The sequence below is a fragment of the Balaenoptera ricei genome, chromosome 1 (genome assembly GCF_028023285.1).
Source record: "Balaenoptera ricei isolate mBalRic1 chromosome 1, mBalRic1.hap2, whole genome shotgun sequence".
NCBI classification, from domain to species: domain Eukaryota; kingdom Metazoa; phylum Chordata; class Mammalia; order Artiodactyla; family Balaenopteridae; genus Balaenoptera; species Balaenoptera ricei.
This window is the reverse complement of record NC_082639.1, coordinates 125,315,417-125,321,033: the sequence shown is the minus strand read 5'-3', so window position 1 is coordinate 125,321,033 and position 5,617 is coordinate 125,315,417. Positions and strand designations below refer to the sequence as shown.

The window sequence follows — 5,617 nt, the reverse complement described above, 5'->3', positions numbered from 1 at the left end:
CCCACGGGCTTAGTTGATCTGCGGCACCTGGGATCTTCCCGGACCAGGGCTTGAACCTGTGTCCCCTGCATTGGCAGGCGGATTCTTTTCTTTTCTTTTTTTCTTTTGCAACCAAAACGTTAATCCCAAGGATTCTCACAAAACATATTACAAATGACAGCATGAAAAAAAAAATTGCACAGTAACTCAAAGTTCAGCTCTACAATATACTCTTAATCTGGCAGGACATTGGTATCTTGATAATCTCAAATTTCCAAAAAATATTACAAAGAGCTATGTATTCATGTACAGCAATCACAGAGGGGACGTATGACCTAACTCAAAGGTAAACTAACTTCCTTGAAACTTCTTAGATTTTAAACTCCCTGGACAATCTCTTGTCCGGTGTGAAGACTAGTGGAATTTTTAAACCTCTAATCTAGGGTAAGGGTGCGGCTTTCATTTTTACCTGCTGGCTTGGGTTCACAGCACCTTTTAAAGACTGCTTGCTTAACTACAGCTGCATACCATATCCCAGCTACAGAAAGTCTTTTCAATGTTTGCCAGTGTTGTTTCCATAATAGTAAACATCACACTTTAGGTGGGCAGGAGTTAGAGTTTTATTATCAGTCTAGGCAAGACCAAAAATTCAAAGCAAGTTCAATTTTGCTTAAGGGAACATTGTAAGGTAACAATTCTTCATATTACATGCCTCCCAGGACCCATTTCAAACCATAGAGAATGACACCTTTATGTGTCACTGTCCCAAGAGACAAACAAATGTGAACAACTAAAACATTTAAAAAGTGCACCAAGCTTCGGAAGTCTCAAACAAAACTTGAATTTTCTGTACATACTCCTGCCAAATGAAGTTATTGCCTGTACACCACTCCTCTTGCAAAGTGGTCTTCTATTTCCTTTCATCTGACCTAGATCGGCTAGGAGACCTAGAGAAAGATCGGGACGGCTTGTGATTTCTCTCTTGGGACAGGGATCTCTCTCTTCTCCTATATCTAGAAAGGGACCTGCTCTGGCTGACGGAGAAGGCTCTCCATCTTGGAGATGTGTGGGAGGTGGAGGACTCCTCCTCCCATAATCATCTCGAGGGCGACGACCCCAAGAAGGAGGCGGTCACGATTTCGACTTCTCTTTTCCCCATTCGACAGGTCCACTCTTACTCGGCAGCCACATAGTGTTCTCCCATCTAGTTCTCGGACAGCATCGGCTGCATCTCGGGGATCTTCACATTCAACGAGAGCGAAGCCGGGAGGGTTTTTAGCACCCCACACACTTCAGAGTGGTCCATAGTAGCCTAAAGCTCGTTCCAATTCAGCCTTGTTACCACTGTTTCCAAGATTCCCTACATAAACTTTACAGTCCAACGGACAGGAATCACGTTGCAAGACCCTCGTGGCTCCTGGGTTTCACGGGCCACAGGGTGGTCCCGGGCCTCTAGAATCTGGTAGCTGAATCTGCTCGCACAAGCTGTCCTGTGGGGATGCGTTTTCCCCTATGTGTCCAGCCCGGGGCCCTGCTCTCTTGGCCCGGCCTCCCGGGTGAGAGGGTGAACCCCAGCTCCCTGGAGCAGACACTCAGAGCCCTGGTGACCGGACTCACGGCTGACGGGGCTGGAGCGGCGGCTGGACACGTGTGGCCAGCCTGGTGGTGTTTGGCCCCGTCTGCAGTTCCAGTTCCAGCTGAGAAAGAGCCTCCCTGTGTTACTTTCTCCTGGTTGTGTAAGGATCCCCGGTGTCATTTGACAGAAATGTAGACGGTGTGTTCTTTCTCTCTTTTCTCCCTGCTTCCTCTCCTCCCTCTCTGCCTCCCTCTCTCCCTGTACCTCTTTCCCTGTTCCGCTCTCCCTCTACCTCTTTCCCACTCCCTCTCTCTCTCTCCCTCTGTCTCTTCCTCTCTCCCTCCCTCTCTCCCTCTCCCTCCCTCTCCCTCTCTCTTTCCTCTCCCTATCTCCCTCTCTCCTCTCTCCCTCTTCCCTCTTCCTCTTCCCTCTGCCTCTTTCCTCTGCCTCTTTCCTCTCCCTCTTCCCTCTCCTCTTTCCCTCTCCTTCTCTCCCTCCCCCTCTCTCCCCCCTCTCTCTCCCTCTTCCTCTTTCCCTCTCCCCTGTCTCTGCCTCTCCCTCCGTCTCTCCCTCTGGGAGGGAGTGAGGGAGATGGAGAGATGGAGGGAGCGGGAGAGTTGGAGGGAGAGGGAGAGGGAGAGGGAGAAGAGGGAGGAGAGGGAGGGAGGAGACGTCTCTCCCTCCCTCCCTCCCTCTGCCTCCCTCCCTCTCCTCCCTTTCCCTCTCCCTCCGTCTCTCCGTCTCCCTCACTCCCTCTCAGAGAGGGAGAGACGGAGGGAGAGGCAAAGACAAGGGAGAGGGGGAGAGGGAGAGAGGGAGGGGGAGAGAGAGGGGGGAGAGAGAGGGGGGAGAGAGGGAGAGCTCTCTTCCTCCCTCCCTCTCCCTCTCTCCTCCTTCTCTCCCTCTCTCCCTCACCCTCTCTCCCTCTCCCTCCCTCCATCACGTTCCCACCTTCTCCCTCTCCCTCTCTCCCTCCCAGAGAGGGAGAGACAGAGGGAGAGGGAGAGGGGGGAGACAGGGACACGGAGAGGGAGGGAGGGAGGGAGGGAGACAGAGAGGGAAGCAGGCACCCTCTCACCTTCTCCCTCTCCCTACCTCCTTCTCCGACTCCCCCTCTCCTCTCCCTCTGTCTCGCCCTCTCCCTCCCTCCCTCTAGGAGAGGGAGAGGGAGAGGAAGGGAGGGAGAGGGAGAGAGGGAGGGGGAGGGAGACAGAGAGGGAGAGACGTCTCGCCCTCCTTCCCTCTCCCTCCCTCGCCCTTTCCCTTCCTCTCTCCCTCTCCCTCCCTCTGTCTCACCCTCTCCCTCCCTCTGTCTCTCCCTCTCCCTAACTCCCTCCCAGAGAGGGAGAGATGGAGGGAGAGGGGGAGAGGGAGAGAGGGAGGGGGGAGAGAGGGAGAGGAAAGAGGGAGAGTGGGAGAGAGGGAGAGAAGGAGGAGAGAGGGAAAGGGAGGAAGAGACCTCTCTCTCTCTCCCTCTCTCCGTCTCTCGTCTCTCCCCCTCTCTCCCTCTCCCTTGTCTCTGCCTCTTCGTCTCTCTGTCTCTGGGAGGGAGTGAGGGAGATGGAGAGACGGAGGGAGAGGGAGGAGAGGGAGCGAGGAAGAGGGAGAGGGAGAGAGGGAGGGAGAGAGGGAGGGAGGGAGAGATGTCTTTGTCTTTCCCTCCCTCCCTCTATCCCTCTCTCCCTCTCCCCCCTCCCTCTCCTGCTCCCTGTCCCTCTCCCTCCCTCTATCCCTCTCTCCCTCTCCCCCCTCCCTCTCCTGCTCCCTGTCCCTCTCCCTCCACCTCCTTCCCTCTCCAGAGAGGGAAGGAGGTGGAGGGAGAGGGAGAGGGAGCAGGAGAGGGAGAGAGGGAGAGGGAAAGAGGTATAGGAAGAGCGGAACAGGGAAACAGGGACAGGGAAAGGGGGACAGGGAGAGAGGGAGAGGGAAAGAGGGAGAGGGAGAGCAGAGCAGGGAAACAGGGAGAGGGAAAGAGGGAGAGGGAGAGGGAGAGCAGAGCAGGGAAACAGGGACAGGGAAAGAGGGAGGCAGAGAGGGAGACGGAAACGGGGAAAGGGAGGGGGGACGGATAGAGGGAGAGGGAGAGAGGGACAGGGAAAGAGAGACAGGGATGGAGGGAGGGAGAGAGGGACAGGATAGGGCAAGAGGTACAGGGAGAGAGGGAGGGAGAGAGGGAGGGAGAGAGGCAGAGGGAGAGATGGAGGGAGAGTGAGAGGCAGGGAGGTAGAGGGAGGGAGACAGGGAGGGAGACAGAGAGGGAGACAGAGAGGGAGACAGGGAGAAGGGCTGATGGGGGCTCCCTCCCCCTCCCATCCTCTGCCCACTGCTTTCTCTTTTTTCTGCTTCAACAAAGACCAGGCGCCTTTTAGATCAGCCCTGAAGTCAACGTTGATGCTTGGGACGGCCTGACCTCCCCGCTGCCTTCCAGCCCAGGACCACAGCTGGGAGATGAAGTCTGTGGGGCCCTGGAGGGGGGCGGCGGCGGCGGCGGAGGTGGTGGAGGCAGGCACCTCCTCTGACGCCCAATCTCTCCTCGTTTATGAGGCAGCCGCCAGCTCCCCTCCCTGACTCCCCAAGATTTGGGGCCATTTTAATATGTGTCGATAATGCCATGAGCTACTATTTAACTTTTCCACGAGGACCCATCTCCCAAAATGCAGTGGTTTTCAGGCTTGGCTGCACTAGAGAACCCCCAGGGAAGGGAGAGATGTCTGTACCTCCCTCTCTCTCCCTCTCCCTCCGTATCTCCTTCTGGCTCTCTCCCTCTCCTTCTGGGGTGATGCCCGATGAGCTCAGATTCGCAGATGTTCCCCCCATCCCCTCTCTGTGCCTTGCGTGGGGCCTGGGCCTTCTCACTGTGGCCCGGGAACAGCCTCGACATTCAGACATCGGTTCCTGCAAGGACACTTGCGTTTGGTCCATACCGCATGTGGCTGCAGTCTGTGCTTCTCCCGTTTAGCATCTTCAGTAGATGGGGGCTGTGCATGAGCCCTTCATCTTCCCCGCAGACACCACTGGTGCTTGCTCGGCCTCGCGGGTGATGTCCACGGGGGACAGACCTGTGTCCCCACCTTCTTGGGCTGCAGACAGGCCACATTGGTCCTGTGGTGACTGGGGGCTCCCAGGAGAACCCCACCGCAGACCCAGAGAGGTGGCCCCAGAGAAGGTGGCGTACGCCTGGGGCCAGGCCTCACCAGCCAACCACGGGCCACCTGCAGCAACAGGTCTCTCGCCGTCCAGGAGCTGGGTGTTTGGGCGCCGTGGGGATGAGCTGCTGTCTGCACGGCAGCCAAGTTTGTATTGTTGAGCCCAGGGAGGCCCCTGGGTGGCTCCTGGAGAGCCTGGTCACATTTCTTCCTGCCCTTGGCCTTAGAGCTCATCATGGTTCACGCCGTTTCTGGTTCCAACAGGACCTGTGTTCATAAAGACCACATGTTAGGACAGCACCAAAGTGCTACAAGTGGGCACAGGGGGTCTCTTTGACACATGGAAATGTTTTAAAATTAGACTGTGGTGCTGGCTGCACAACTCAGAGTTTACTAAAACTCATCAAATTTACACTCATAGTGAGTGAATTTTATAACATGTAATATCATGCCTCGATAAAGCTGTTTTTCAAAGAGTAAAAGTTGCAAAATTTTGTTTTGACCAAAACCATGTTTCAAAGACACCAATTCTCACACGAATTCAAAAAGATCAATATTCAGACTCTGGATTAAGCTCTGAAGTCAGTGTGAGAAAATGAAATGTCTTCCATGGCAATAATGATGTGACGTCATAGTACTTTAACCATGATGTTCTTTATATATGAGAGTAACATTTGCATACTTTATGAATTAAGCATCTATTTTGGAGTCTCCTTATAATCGGAAACATCCTTCTCTAACAGGAGAGGGTATGCAGTCAGAGAAGTGAGTAGATTGTCAACAGACAGATGGAATTTATCAAATGTTATGTGCCCCACTTGCATATGATGAAATTATTTCAGTATATCACAGAAGAAAATGGTAGCAAAACATCTTAACCATACAAATTGATTTTAACCGACAAATTGATTTTACT

The 5,617-nt window shown here is 54.1% G+C and overlaps 1 pseudogene; it reads right to left on the bottom strand.

The window, feature by feature from the left end:
- Positions 1-723: 723 nt before the first annotated feature.
- Positions 724-4,938, bottom strand: LOC132368856 (serine/arginine-rich splicing factor 3-like; annotated as a pseudogene).
- Positions 4,939-5,617: the final 679 nt, after the last annotated feature.